The following is a 16,064-nucleotide window of genomic DNA, read 5'->3' as shown; positions in this document are numbered from 1 at the left end:
AGAGAATGGCAAAAAGAGTAAGATCCAAAATTGATGTGTAAGTTTGACCATATTCCTGGCTGTTATCTGAACGTCAGAATCATGGGAACGATAGCAGGAGGGACAGCAAATTTTAGCCAAGAGGAAATGAGGGCTGTGCTTTTTAAATATACAGTTGCATGGGGTAAAATCTGGGTTTTGTTGCTTCATCTTATATTTCAAGTGAGTGCAGTTCCCAATTGTGCAACAGCCGGGCAATTGTCAGTAGAAACCTTACTGGTTGGAGATGTCAGAAGACAGATCCTGAGGGTGGTAGATCAACTGAGAATTGAGAGTATCTTCCCAAAGAGCAAGGAAACCACAGAGAACACAAAACAGAGCCTAGAACCACAACCATGCATATCTAATGTCCAGTTTTCAATCAAAAAAAGCTTATATTTTTCTCCTGTTTAAAGGGTCTTTCACAGAGCAAAACCATTTTCTTTGAAGCCTAAATTATCATTTTTTCTTTTATTAATTATGTTTTTGGTTTGTATCTTAGAATTCTTAGCTTAGTCCTAGATAAGGGAAATTTTCTCCTATAATTTTTATCAAAGTTTGAGTTTTACATTTTATTTAATTACATGATTGTCTTCATCTGTTTGAGCTGCTGTATCAGAAATGCCATAAAGTCGGTGGTTTATAAACAACAGGAATTATTTCTCACAGTCCTGGAGTCTGGAAATTCAAGATCAGGAACCAGCAATGTCTAGTTCTGGTGAAGGCTCTTCTAGGTTACAGACTACTCATTTTCCCTTATATCCTCACATGGCAGAGAGCAGAGGGCCAAAAGTTTTCTCATGACTCTTATTAAGGCACTAATCACATTCCTTAGAGATCTGAGCTTGTGACCTCATCTAATCCAACTGTCTCCCAAACGTGCTACTTCCTAATACTATTACATTCAGGGGTAGGATTTTAAAACATGAATTTTGGAGGAACAAAAGCATTCAGTTCATAAGAGTGATCTATTTTTATATATGTGTGAGACTTCGGTTTAGGTTTATTTTTTTGAAGATGTCGAGTTTCTCTAGCAACACTTGTTAAAATGTTGTCTTCCCTCCCTTGAGTTAATTTTGCACATTTATCAGGTCAATTTTAAGTGGAAAGTGATGTCAACAATATGGTAGGATAGGAAGACCCAGACCTCACTTCTCCACACTGAATTAATAATATATGATCCCGAAAGCAATTATAAGAATTATAGAAAACTTTAAGAAATAACAATGCCCCAGCCAAGCTCAAAGCCAAGAACATCCACAATTAATTGGATAAATAAAGGTGATCCATTTCACCCATGTCAGTCCTTCCTCCACATTGGCACAGATCAAAGCAATCAGGAGAAAGTATCCAGCGTGTAGCTTCTCCCTTGGAAAACATTGTATAGAATATATATCACACATTCCAGCTTATCTGGGAGGTCACCAGAAGGACTGGGTTCTGTCTTTCCCAACTCAGAGCACTGACAAGGAATTGGCACATTTTAAATGCCTGGGGGATGCTGAGAACAAAAAATGTACCTGGGTGACTTTTTGCAGCCCAGCCCAGAGACCTTGCCAGTTAGAGCAAGAGATGCCAAGCATGTGGAGGAAAGGAAAACAAAAAACAAAAAACTGGCAAATTTCTCTAATTGGGAAACTACAAACAAGCCCAGAAAAGATACATCTGAATAAAATGGCTGAGAAGCTATCTGAATCTCAAGATGAGATGGTTGGTAAAGTTCTTTCTTTATATGAAGACAGCCTGTAAAGCTTGGAGGGGGTGTTTTTGTTTTTGTATGTTTTTTTCAAATGCACAAATCACCACAAATATAACAAGGCACAGAAGAAAACAGGAAATCATAGCCCATGCAAAACAACAATCTGTAAAAACTAGACCTAAATAAATTTAGCATCTATGAGTTATGTGATAAAGAATTCAAAAATATTCATGTTGAAGATTCTCAGGGTGGCACTCAGTTCAGTTCAGTCGCTCAGTCATGTCTGACTCTTTGCAACCCCACAGACTGCAGTACGCCAGGCTTCCCTGTACATCACCAACTCCCGGAGCTTACTCAAACTTATGTCCATTGAGTTAGTGATGCCATCCAACCACTCATCCTGTGTTGGCCCCTTCTCTTTCCACCTTCAATCTTTCCTAACATCAGGGTCTTTTCAAATGAGTCAGCTCTTTGCATCACGTGGCCAAAGTACTGGAATTTCAGCTTCAACATCAGTTCTTCCAATGAATATTCAGGACTGATCTCCTTTAGGAGGGCCTGGTTGGATCTCCTTGCTGTCCAAGGGACTCTCAAGAGCCTCCTCCAACACCACAGTTCAGAAGCATCAATTCTTTGGCACTCAGCTTTCTTTACATTTCAACTCTCACATCAATACATGACTACTGGAAAAACCATAGCTTGACTGGACAGACATGTGTTGGCAAAGTAATCTCTCTGCTTTTTAATATGTTGTCTAGGTTGGTCATAACTTCCTCCAAGAAGCAAGTGTCTTTTAATTTCATGGCTGCAGTCACCACCTGCAGTGAATTTGGATCCGCCAAAACTAGTTTGTCACTGTTTCCATTGTTTCCCCATCTATTTGCCATGAAGTGATGGGACCAGATGCCATGATCATTAGTTTTCTGAATGTTGAGTTGTAAGCCAACTTTTTCACTCTCTTCTTTCACCTTTATCAAGAGGCTACAGAACATAAATAAAATCTGAATAAAATCTAAAAATTTCAGATAAAATCTGAAAAATTAGACATGAACATAATGAAAACATCCACAAAGAAAATGAAACTATAAAAAGAACCAAAGAGAATTCTGGAGCTGAAAAAATACAATAACAGAATTGAAAAATTCACTGGAGTTTTGCCACAGCAGACATAATCAAGCAGAAGGAAAATAAAAGTGATCTCAAAGATAGGTAATTTGAAATTATAGAATTGGAAGGCAAAAAAGAATAAAAGTGAAGAAACCCAAAAGGACTTGTAGAACCTTATTATAAAGATTAATATAAGCATTATGGAAATTCAAGATGGAAAAAAGGGAGAAAAAGAGACTAAAAGAAAATTTGAAGAAATATTGGTCAAAGATATCCCAAAACTCAGAAAGGAAGTAGACATACATATTCAAGAACATTAAAGGATCCCAGCCAGTGTAAACTTAAAGAAGCCCACACTGAGACACATTGTAACCAAACTGTCAAAAAATCAAAATCAAAGAGAAAATCTTGAAAGCAGAAAGAGAGAAAAACTTGTCACATAGAAGGGAATTCTCATAAGGCTATCTGCAAATTTCTTATCAAAAATAATACAAAGCAGGGAGTGAGATTATATATTCAAAGTGCTTTTAACTTTTAAATCATATACCTCAATTAAAAGTCTTGTTGCAGCTTCTCCTTTATCTTTGGGTGTGGGGTATCTTTTTTGGTGGGTTCTAACTGTGATTTCAGTGCTCTCACAGAGGAGATGAGCATACGTCCTTCTACTGTGCCATGTTGAACCTATCTTCTGTAAGATGGAATATTACTCAGCCATAAAAGGAACAGAATAGTGACATTTGCAGGAATGTGGATGGACCTAGAGATTGTTATACTGAATGAAGTAAGTCAGAGAAAGACAAACATATATTGTTTATATGTCAAATCTTAAGAAAGGGTACAGATTAACTTATTTATAAAACAGAAGTAGAATGAGAGATGTTGAAAACAAACTTATGGTTACCAGTGGGTGGTGGACAGAGAGGGATAAATTAGGAGTCTGGGATTGACATAGACACACTACCATGTATAAAATAGATAACGAATAAGAAGCTGCTGTAGAGCACAAGGAACTCTACTCAGTACTTTGTAATGGCCTACAGGGAAGAAGAATCTAAATAAGAGTCAGTATATGTATAACTGATTCACTTTTCTCAACAATACAGTATCAGTCACCAAAACAGGCCGATAACTAGCATCATATTCAATGGTGAAATCCTGAAAACTTTCTTTCTGAGACCAGGAACAAGGAAAAAATGACCACTCTCATTCAGTTCAATTTGGTCACTCAGTCGTGTCCAACTCTTTGCGACCCCATGAATCGCAGCACCCCAGGCCTCTGTGTCCATCACCAACTCCTGGAGTTCACCCAAACTCATGTCCATAGAATAAGTGATGCCATCCAGCCATCTCATCCTCTGTCATCCCCTTCTCCTCCTGCCCCCAATCCCTCCCAGCATCAGGGTTTTTTCCAATGAGTCAACCCTTCGTATGAGGTGGCCAAAGTATTGGAGTTTCAGCCTCAGCATCAATCCTTCCAATGAACACCCAGGACTGATTTCCTTTAGGATGGACTGGTTGGATCTCCTTGCAGTCCAAGGGATTCTCAAGAGTCTTCTCCAGCACCACAGTTCAAAAGCATCAATTCTTTGGCTCTCAGCCTTCTTCACAGTCCAACTCTCACATCCATACATGACCACTGGAAAAACCATAGCCTTGACTAGACGGACCTTTGTGGCAAAGTAATGTCTCTGCTTTTGAATATGCTATGTAGGTTGGTCATAACTTTCCTTCCAAGGAGTAAGTGTCTTTTAATTTCATGGCTGCAATCACCATCTGCAGTGATTTTGGAGACCAAAATAATAAAGTCTGACACTGTTTCCCCATCTATTTTCCATGAAGTGATGGGACCAGATGCCTTGATCTTCATTTTCTGAATGTTAAGCTTTAAGCCAACTTTTTCACTCTCCTCTTTCACTTTCATCAAGAGGTTCTTTAGTTCTTCTTCACTTTCTTCCATAAGGGTGGTGTCATCTGCATATCTGAGGTTATTGATATTTCTCCCAGCAATCTTGATTCCATCTTGTGCTTCTTCCAGCCCAGCATTTCTCATGATGTACTCTTCATATAAGTTAAATAAGCAGGGTGCCAATATACAGCCTTGACGTACTCCTTTTCCTATTTGGAACCAGTCTGTTGTTCCATGTCCAGTTCTAACTGTTGCTTCCTGACTTGCATATAGGTTTCTCAAGAGGAGGTCAGGTGGTCTGGTATTCCCATCTCTTTCAGAATTTTCTACAGTTTATTGTGATCCACACAGTCAAAGGCTTTGGCGTAGTCAATAAAACAGAAATAGATGTTTTTCTGTAACTCTCTTGCTTTTTTGATGATCCAGCGGATGTTGGCAATTTGATCTCTGGTTCCTCTGCCTTTTCTAAAACCAGCTTGAACATCTAGAAGTTCACAGTTCACGTATTTCTGAAGCCTGGCCTGTTATATAGTATTGGAAGTCCTAATTAGAGCAATTGGGAAAAAAAAGAAATGAAAGACATCCAAACTGGAAACAAATAAATTGTTCTCTATCCAAAGGTGACATGATCTTAGAAAACTCTAAAAATTCCACTCAAAACTGGTCTAACAAATAAGCAAATTCATTGAAGTTGTGTGATATAAGATCAATACACATAAATCAGTTCTGCTTCTATACACTAACAATAATCTAAAAAATGATTAATAAAACAACCCCCATTACAATCATATTAAAAAGAAGAAAATATTTAGGACTAAACCTAGGATGATTTCTTGGTTATTAACATCGGAAACACAGCCAGTGAAAGAAAAAGTAGACAAATGTGGGAGTACATCAAACTTAAGAACTTCTGTGCAATAAAGGGAATAATCAACAGAGTCAAGAAGCAACCAAGGAAATGGGAGAAAATATTTGTAAATCATACTTTGAGTTTTAAATCCACAGTATATAAAGAACTTGTTCAACCACCATTGAACAAGGACAACAAAAGGGCCCAATTAAAAAGTGAACAAAGAGCTGACATAGATAATTTTCTGGAGATATATAACTGACCAACAAGCATATGAAAAGTTGCTCAACATCACTAGTCATCAGGGAAATGCAAATCATGGCCATAATGATGTACTGTCTCATTGCCAGGACCTCTGACGAGTCAGCAGACTTTGTTGTGATTTTTTTGAGTCTGTGCTCATTGACTTTTTTCTGTTCCTGGCTTTTTCAGTACGCTTTCTGTAATAAATGAAACAAACAAAAATGAAGGGAATACAAAAAGACATGTTTTTCTTTGTGTTTTAAAGTTGCTATTTTATATTTGTTCATTTTCTACTTTTCAGTCATGTGTGTATGTATGCTGTAACTTAGAGTTTTATGTTGTACTTTATGTGAGGAACAGGAAAATTTTGTTATATCCTGTCTTTTCAGAAGTGGAAGTCCATTCATACATCATTTTATAATACTTTGTTGGATGCTACTTGCCAAAGTAACTCTTGAGGCTTTCTCCTTTATCTTAGTTATTTTTCTGACCCAAGTCCCTAGTACCTTTCTTTCATAAGGTACTCCATAACTGTTAATTTTCTTTAATGAATTTCTAATATGAGTTTTTGTCTTTGTTTCATAATTGACTGTGATTTTAGGTAAATAGTTTTTCTTTTCCTTGTTCTCAGGTTTTTCTATTTATAGACTCCAACTCTAAAGAGATATTAAAAACTGTATATTAATTCTACATACATCACATTATGATAGTTAACTCCATTTCCCAATAATTTATTTGCCCTAAATTCTAAACCTTTTATGAGTTTGTGCTGTTACTATTTTTTTTTTAATAAAATGCTCTGTATATATTCTCTTTGTTAATGATGAGTTTCTTAAACCCCTACTTTGAAATTAGTGATGCTTAAATAAGTGATTGAAGAAGGCAATGGCACCCCACTCCAGTACTCTTGCCTGGAAAATCCCACGGACGGAGGAGCCTGGAGGGCTGAAGTCCATGGGGTCGCTAAAAGTTGGACACGACTGAGCGACTTCACTTTCACTTTCATGCATTGGAGAAGGAAATGGCAACCCACTCCAGTGTTCTTGCCTGGAGAATCCCAGGGACGGGGGAGCCTGGTGGGCTGCCGTCTATGGGGTTGCATAGAGTCAGACACGACTGAAGCGACTTAGCAGCAGCAAATAAGTGATACTTAAATGGTTTCTGCATTGGAAAATAAGTTCTTAAGATTTTACTCTTTTATCATTAACATTATTATCACAGATTCCTTCTTATTTATTTTGAGAGCATCAATAAATGCTCCTTGAGGTCTTCACTATGGATTTAATGAATAGATATCTGCTTTTTAAACTTTTTTGGTGTAATTTTTTAAACATTATTCCCCAAAGGAATATTGGCTAATATTACTCTTGGCCTGCATTCATGAACAGTAATTACATGAACTTCTCCCTAGAATATGTTTTATTGTTTGCACCTATTCATTTTGATTTCACTTCATCTGTTCTGTAGATATCTGGACAGCTTAATTAACCATCTTCACCCTTGACATTCGAGCAGAATACTGCCCATTATTCATATTATTCCTTGTTATCAAAATACCAGGGTCTTGAATGTTTAATAACAACTGTCAAGCATGTTGAATAAGTCTATCAGGTGCAACTAATTTTCTTATTGTTATAACTAAGACCTTTAACCTCTAAACCACTTTACTTACTTGGGTTATTTTCTATTGTTATCTTAAATGGCAGTATCTTAAATATAAAAGTAATTTATCCAAAAGCACTGAGAAATACATTAACACCTTTTAAAATTGCATTTTTATGGAAATCAGAGTCAATAATGTTACAATCATTTATATGAAATATTTTAAAATATCTTGTATCATCTACCTCAAAGAAACTGTGATTATAAGTTAAACACTGATTCTATAAGTCTCCCAAATATCAGTCATATCTTAAAACTACAAATTCCAACGTTGCTTTACAAGTGGATTACATTCAGGGGAAGGACCTTATACAAGCAGGTTATAATCAATCAAATATATAATATTACATATTATTTCTACAGAATGTCATGAACCCATATATTTAGCTACATGTTTTTTAGGTTTACCTATAAGTCAGAGCCAATCTGACCATATTTCCTGGCCAAAAATTTATGTTAGCATTGGAGAAAAAATACTGAGAAACAATGCATCCATCTCTATCTTTAACTCTATCATCGATACCTGTATTCATAATTTAAGTATCCTGTAATAATGAATGAAAAGTTAAAATATTAAAATTGTTGTTAACAGTTTTTTTTTTTTTTTTAACCAATTTAGTATAGATGTGATACTCAGTTGTGACCCATGTTATCTTCTTACAATAGAGAAGACTGTTGGAATATGAAGGTTAACAGTGAGGAGGATATAAGGTAGGGTGGATTCACTCCATTAATATAATTACTTAGGTTTGTTTTTTTTTTTCCTGCTAACAATAACTGTTATAAAAACTAATCCTTCAAACTATACTACAGATGCATTTGCTGAGATAATATAGTTATCAGTTGTCTACTAAAAATTGTCAATTGAAATCATGACTTAGCAGTAGAGGAATAATTATCAATTTTGAGAGCAACTTTTCTCCCATTTTTACTTTTGTGAAACTTGAAATGCTATCTTGTTACTTCTTGGAATATTTTAAGATAAAAATAAAATGGCTATGTTTGCATTTCTCTTATCTCTCCAGTCATTAAAAAAAAAAAAAAAAAAGATGCAATACCAAAACATATCTGCTTGCGTGCTTATTCTCTAAATCAATTCAGTCGTGTCCTACTATTTGTGAACTCATGGACTGTAGCTCAAATATATCTGCTGCTGCTGCTGCTGCTAAGTCACTTCACTCTTGTCCGACTCTGTGCGACCCTATGGACCGCAGCCCACCAGGCTCCCCCGTCCCTGGGATTCTCCAAGCAAGAACACTGGAGTGGGTTGCCATTTCCTTCTCCAGTGCATGAAAGTGAAAAGTGAAAGTGAAGTTGCTTGGTCGTGCCTGACCTAGCGACCCCATGGACTGCAGCCTACCAGGCTCCTCCGCCCATGGGGTTTTCCAGGCAAGAGTACTGGAGTGGGGTGCCATTGCCTTTTCCGCAAATATATCTAGACACAACTAAATATCTAAACGCTGCTTATGTGGAAACCAATATGTGACAAAAGGCATTAACAGTTCTCTTCATATATTCCCTGAAGATACCCACTTATGGTAAAAATCATGTTTTAAACAATTGAAATAAACTTATTTGAAATAGAATTTTTCATTTTGTCCCAGTTAACACATCAAAGAGTATTTTTAAAGTGTTTATACAAATTATATTCTTAATTTTCATTCCTTTAGCAGATTTTTCAAGATTGTATTTTGTCAACCAACATGAGAAAAGGAAAATACATCTCTTCTCATTATAGTAACAGTCATAATGTTATATATTTATTGTTTAAATATGGACTATATGAACATTTTTGGCTATTCTCAAGCCTCATATGAAGTTTGTTACTACTGTTACTACAGTTACTAAAGTTATATAGTGAAAATGAAGTCGCTCAGTCATGTCTGACTCTTTGTGACCCCATGGACTGCAGCCCACCAGGCTCCTCAGTGCATGAAATTTTCCAGGCAAGAGTACTGGAGTGGGTTGCCATTTCCTTATCCAGGGGATCTTCCCAACCCAGGGATTGAACCCAGGTCTCCTGCACTGTAGGCAGATGCTTTACTGTGTGAGCCACCATTCTGACTCTTTTCATGAATACCAATTATTCTAATAGGGTATAATTACTGATGAAATTATCAGAAAAACATACACTAAAGAAGGCAAGATCCTGAAAATTCCAATCATAAATTATCATACCCAGATAAAAAAGAGAACTATGTATAAGAAAATGAAATACAAAATGGCAAACTGGTTGTCTGAGAAGGCCATATAAATAACTGAGAAAAGAAGAGAAGCAATAAGCAAAGTAGAAAAGGAAAGATACATCCATCTGAAAGCAGAGTTCCAAAGAACATAAGGAGAGATAAGAAAGCCTTCCTAAGTGAAAATGCAAAGAAATAGAGGAAAACAATACAATGGGAAATACTAGAGATCTCTTCAAGAAAGTTAGAGATCAAGGGAGCATTTCATGTAAAGATGGGCACAATAAAGGACAGAAATGGTATGAACCTAATAGAACCAGAAGATAGGTGACAATACACAGAACTATACCAGAAAAAGCATAATGACCTGGATAACTACAATGATCACTCACCAAGAGACAGACATCCTGAAATGCAAAGCCATGTGGGCCTTAGGAAGCATCACTATGAACAAAGTTAGCAGAGGTGATTCAATTCCAGCTGAGATATTTGAAATCCTAAAAGATGATCCTGTTATAGTGCTGCACTCAATATGCCAGCAAATTTGGAAAACTCAGCAGTGGCCACAGAACTGGAAAAGGTCAGTGTTCATTCCAATCTCAAAGAAGGACAATGCCAAGGAATGTTTAAACCACTGCACAATTGCACTCATTTCATGTGCTAGTGAGGTCATGCTCAAAATCCTTCAAACTGGGCTTCAGCAGTACGTGAACCAAGAACTTCCAAATGAACAACTGGGTTTAGAAAAGGCAGAGGAAGCAGATATCAAATTGCCAACATCTGTTGGATCATAAAACAAGGTGATTCCAGAAAAACATCTAGTTCAGTTTCGTTGAGTACACTGAAGCCTTTGTGTGGACTACCAGACCAACTTAACTGCCTCCTGAGAAACCTGTTTGCAGATAAAGATGCTACAGTTATTACAAGACATGGAACAACAGACTAGTTCCAAATTGGGAAAGAAGTATGTCAAGGCTGTATAAGGTCACCCTGCTTATTTAACTTATATAAAGAGTATATCATGCAACATGCCATGCTGAATGAAGCACAGGCTGGAATAAAGATTGCTGGGAGAAATATCAATAGCCTCAGATATGCAGATGATACCACCCTTATGGCAGAAAGTGAAGAGGAACTAAATAGCCTCATGATGAAGAAGAAAGAGGAGAGTGAAAAAGCTGGCTTAAAACTCAACATTTAGAAAACTAAGTTCATGGCATCTGGTCCCATCACTTCATGGCAAATAGATGGGGAAACAGTGAAAACAGTGACAAACATTATTTTCTGGGGCTCTAAAATCACTGCAGATGGTGACTTCAGCCATGAAATTAAAAGACCCCTGCTCTTTGCAAGAAAACAATGAGAAACCTTGACAGCATACTAAAAAACAGAGACATTACTTTGCCAAAAAAGGTTCATCTAGTCAAAGCTATGGTTTTTTCCAGTAGTCATGTATGAACGTGAGAGTTGGGCCATAAAGAAAGGTGAGCACCAAAGAACTGATGCTTTTGAACTGTGGTGTTGGAGAAGACTGTTGAGGATTACTTGCAGAGCAAGGAGAGCAAATGAGTCATTCCTAAAGGAAATCAATCCTGACTATTCATTGGAAGGACTGATGCTGAAATTGAAGCTCCAATATGTTGGGACATTCATTGGAAATGACCCTGATGCTGGGAAAGATTGAAGACAGGTGAAGAAGGGGATGACAGAGGACAAGATGGTTGGATACATCACTGACTCAATGGACCTGAGTTTGTGCAAACTCTGGGAGATGGTGAAGGACATAGAAGCCTGATGTGCTGCAGTCCATGGTGTTGCAAAGGACTGGACATGACTGAGCAACTGAAGAAGAACAACAGTGTATAAACAGTTTCATAAATGCTTGTGTAGAATATATAACCTTTGAAAATTAGTATTTCTGGTGCATTTTTCTAGTTAGCAATGACCTTATACTACTATTGCAATGTGGTAATTCTATTGGAAAATAATTGTCTGCATATCTATCTTATAGATAACTGAGATTTGGAAATGTAAAATGACCATCACATAGGAAATACTGAATAAGAGGAATACTCTGCTTAATCTTCTTACTTTAATTCTCTTTCCTCCAAATCTGCACCCACATTCTACTATGTACATGTGTGCACTTTGAATTCGGATCTCAGCATAATTCTGAATATTTCATTTTTTAAAACCTCTAAACATAGGAATAAATGAAAAAGATACCAAATATTACACTTTATTACCTCTAGCTAATACCATGTTATCAGATGTCTGAAAGTACTGTTTTTTAAAATTCTAAATGTGCCATGCCATGACTATATTATTTTATAAATATTTTGGCTAACAAGCCATTTTCTTACAGTGCATACGGTTTTCTAAAAATGTGGCTTTCTTATGCTTAATACATTCAGATATATAGATACTGGTAAAGATGGAATTAGAGATTGATTTATATACTGAGAATATCTTCACAAATATTTCTAAAGAAATGCTTAGATATTTCTTGAAATAAGGTGTCCAGAATTTTCCCTAAGTTTTTTTGAAGGCTTTTTTCCCCCCTGTAACTATTTCAATTTACCAATGCTCCCTACTGAGAGAGTAATTTTCCCAAATGTTCGTCATACCCTCTGTTCATAGAAACAAGACCCTTGCTGTTCAAGTCTAATCTTTGAACAGTGGGGAAAAATAAGTTAACTGTAATTGATTTGTGGTCATCAGCTAGAGCCTTTCAAGCAGACAAATCAACTGAAATTGCCAGTAACTTTGAGGATTGCCATATCTGTTTTTCTAGTAACCCCATCAAGCCCTAAGTTCTAAGTCTGTTATCTGTCAAGAGTTCACTCTGCCAATTTGAATGGCCTAGTCCTCCTATCAGTCAGATTTCCATACTAAGTAATTAGTCTTCAGTTTAAGTAAAAGAAGGATCACTCCCTTTTTTCTAGATTCATAAAAGTGTGCTATCAAGCAGGCTTCAAAATTTCCTAGTTGACATTCTAATTCATGCCCATTGATACTTCTTAAGTAACTAGAGTAAGATTTACACTGACTTTTACCTCTAAGGAGATGACAAATTTGGAGGCATTTAAATAGCATTTTTAACAAAATCCTGATTTATAGGTAATATGGTTAGTTCTTTTGTTGACCATGATGGCCACTCCATTTCTTTTGAGGGATTCTTGCCCGCAGTAGTAGATATAATGGTCATCTGAGTTAAATTCACCCTTTCCAGTCCATTTCAGTTCGCTGATTCCTAGAATGTCGACATTCACTCTTGCCATCTCTTGTTTGACCACTTCCAATTTGCTTGATTCATGGACCTGACATTTCAGGTTCCTATGCAATATTGCTCTTTACAGCATCGGACCTTGCTTCTATCACCAGTCACATCCATGGCTGGGTATTCTTTTTGCTTTGGCTCCACCCCTTCATTCTTTCTAGAGTTATTTCTCCACTGATCTCCAGTAGCATATTGGGCACCTACTGACCTGGGGAGTTTCTCTTTCAGTATTCTATCATTTTGCCTTTTCATACTGTTCATGGGGTTCTCAAGGCAAGAATACTGAAGTGGTTTGCCGTTCCCTTCTCCAGTGGACCACATTCTGTCAGACCTCTCCACCATGACCCGCCCGTCTTGTGTTGCCCCATGGGCATGGCTTAGTTTCATTGAGTTAGACAAGGCTGTGGTCCTAGTGTGATTAGATTGACTAGTTTTCTGTGAGTATGGTTTCAGTGTGTTTGCCCTCTGATGCCCTCTTGCAACACCTACCGTCTTACTTGGGTTTCTCTTACCTTGGGTGTGGGGTATCTCTTCATGGCTGCTCCAGCCAAGTGCAGCCATTGTTCTTTACCTTGGATGAGGGGTATCTCCTCACCACCGCCCTTCCTGACCTTCAACATGGGATAGCTCCTCTAGGCCTCAGTATTTTACTACTTATATTTTGAATTTGCATGCAAATTTAAAGCAATTTTGTGGACATGTTAAATTTAATCTTTTATAGATGAAAAAACAAGGCTCCAATGAATTAAAACAAGTATCCACAGTTACAATGCTAATAACTGACTGACACTGAGACAGAATCCAAACCTTAAGACAATGAATTTCCTACCTTTTTCAGTGTTCCATGTTGCCTTTTTGATTTATATAGACTCAGTGGGTTTTAAACTCAGTTTTGAATATCCACATGAATTAGGATATCCCGGAAGGGAATCTTTTGTTTTGAGTAAAATAAAAGTCAATAAGAGGGTTATTGATTCATTATTGAGAAAAAATTATCCGAATTTTGTTGTAAGGTCTAGAATGGAACAGACTTATGAAAATATTTTACATCAAAATAATAGAAACAGCACCAAAAAAGAAAGACAAAGGCTCTTTAGTTCTTCTTCACTTTCTGCCATAAGGGTGGCATCATCTGCATGTCTGAGGTTGTTGTTATTTCTCCCGGCAATCTTGTTTCCAGACTGTGCTTCATCCAGCCTGGCATTTCATCTGATGTACTCTGCATATAAGTCAAATAAGCACAGTGACAATATACAGCCTTGACATACTCCTTTCCCAATTTGGAAACAGTCTGTTGTTCCATGTCCAGTTCTAACTGTTGTTCTTGACCTGCATACAGATTTCTCAGGAGGCAGGTCAGGTGATCTGGTGTTCCCATCTCTTTAAAAATTTTCCACAGTTTGCTGTGACCTACACAGTCAAATGCTTTGGTATAATCAATAAAGCAGAAGTACAGGTTTTTCTGGAATTCTTGCTTTTTCGATGGTCCAGTAGATGTTGGAAATTTTATCTCTGCTTCCACTGCCTTTTCTAAAACCAGCTTGAACATCTGTAAGTTCGTGGTTCACATACTGGATTGAAGCCTGGATTGGAGAATTTTGAGGATTACTTTGCTGTTGTGTGAGATGAGCACAATTGTGTGGTAGTTTTAGCATAATTTGGCATTGCCTTTCTTAGGGACTGGAATGAAAACTGACTTTTTTCAGTCCTGTGGCCTCTGCTGAGTTTTCCAAATTTGCTGGCATATTGAGTGCAGCACTTTCACAGCATCATCTTTTAGGATTTGAAATAACTCAACTGGAATTCCATCACATTCACTAGTTTTGTTCATATTGATGCTTCCTAAGGTCCACTTGACTTTGCATCCCAGGATATCTGGTCTAGGTGAGTGATCACAACATCATGGTGATCTGGGTCATGAAGATCTTTTTTTTATAGATCTTCTGTGTATTCTTGCCACCTCTTCTTAATACCTTATGCTTCTGTTAGGTCCATGTGATATCTTTCCTTTATTGTGCCCATCTTTTCATGAAATATTTCCTTGGTGTCTCTAATTTTCTTGAAGAGATCTCTAGCCTTTCTCATTCTATGGATTTCCTCTATCTGTCTGCACTGATCACTGAAGAAAGAATTCATATATCTCCTTTCTATTCTTTGGAACTCTGCATCCAAATGGGTATATCTTTCCTTTTCTTCTTTGCCTTTCACTTCTCTTCTTTTCTCAGCTATTTGTAAATCCTCATCAGACAGCCATTTTGCTGTTTTGAATTTCTTTTTCTTGGGGATGGTCTTGATCACTGCCTCCTATACAATGTCACGAACCTCTGTCCATAGTTCTGAAAGCACTCTATCTATCGATCTAATCCCTTGAATCTATTTGTCACTTCCACTGTATAATCATAAGGGATTAGGTTTAGGTCATACCTGAATGATCTAATGGTTTTCCCTACTTTTTTCAATATAAGTCTGAATTTGGCAATAAGGAGTTCATGATCTGAGCCACAATCAGCTCTCAGCCTTGTTTTTGCTGACTGTATAGAGCTTCTCCATCTTTGGCTGCAAAGAATATAATCAATCTGATATCTGTATATAATCAATCTGGTGATGTCCATGCATAGAGTCTTATCTTGTATGTTGGAAGAGGGTGTTTGGTATGACCAGTGCATTCTCTTGGCCAAACTCTGTTAACCTTTGCCCTGCTTAATTCTGTACACCAAGGCCAAATTTTCCTGTTACTCAAGGTAAATCTCTTGACTTCCTACCTTTGAATTCCAGTCCCCTATAATGAAAAAGACATCTGTTTTTCAGTGTTAGTTCTAGAAGGTCCTGTATGACTTCATAGAACCATTCGGCTTCAGTTTTTTCAGCATTACTGGTCGGGGCACAGCCTTGGATTACTGTGATATTGAATGGTTTGCCTTGGAAAGGAAGAGAGAAAGTTCTGTCATTTTTGAGACTGTATCCAAGTATTGCATTTTGGACTCTTTTCGGCTATGATGGCTCTTCCATTTCTTCAAAGGGATTCTTGCCCACAGTAGTAGATATAATGGTCATATGAATTAAATTCACCCATTCCAGTCCATTTTAGTTTGCTGATTCCTAAAATGTCAGTGTTC

Source organism: Bos grunniens, chromosome 1, assembly GCF_055505025.1.
Source record: "Bos grunniens cultivar Pamir isolate PY7600 chromosome 1, Bosgru_T2T1.0, whole genome shotgun sequence".
Classification (NCBI taxonomy): domain Eukaryota; kingdom Metazoa; phylum Chordata; class Mammalia; order Artiodactyla; family Bovidae; genus Bos; species Bos grunniens.
The sequence above is the reverse complement of the archived record's forward strand: the minus strand, read 5'-3'. Positions refer to the sequence as shown.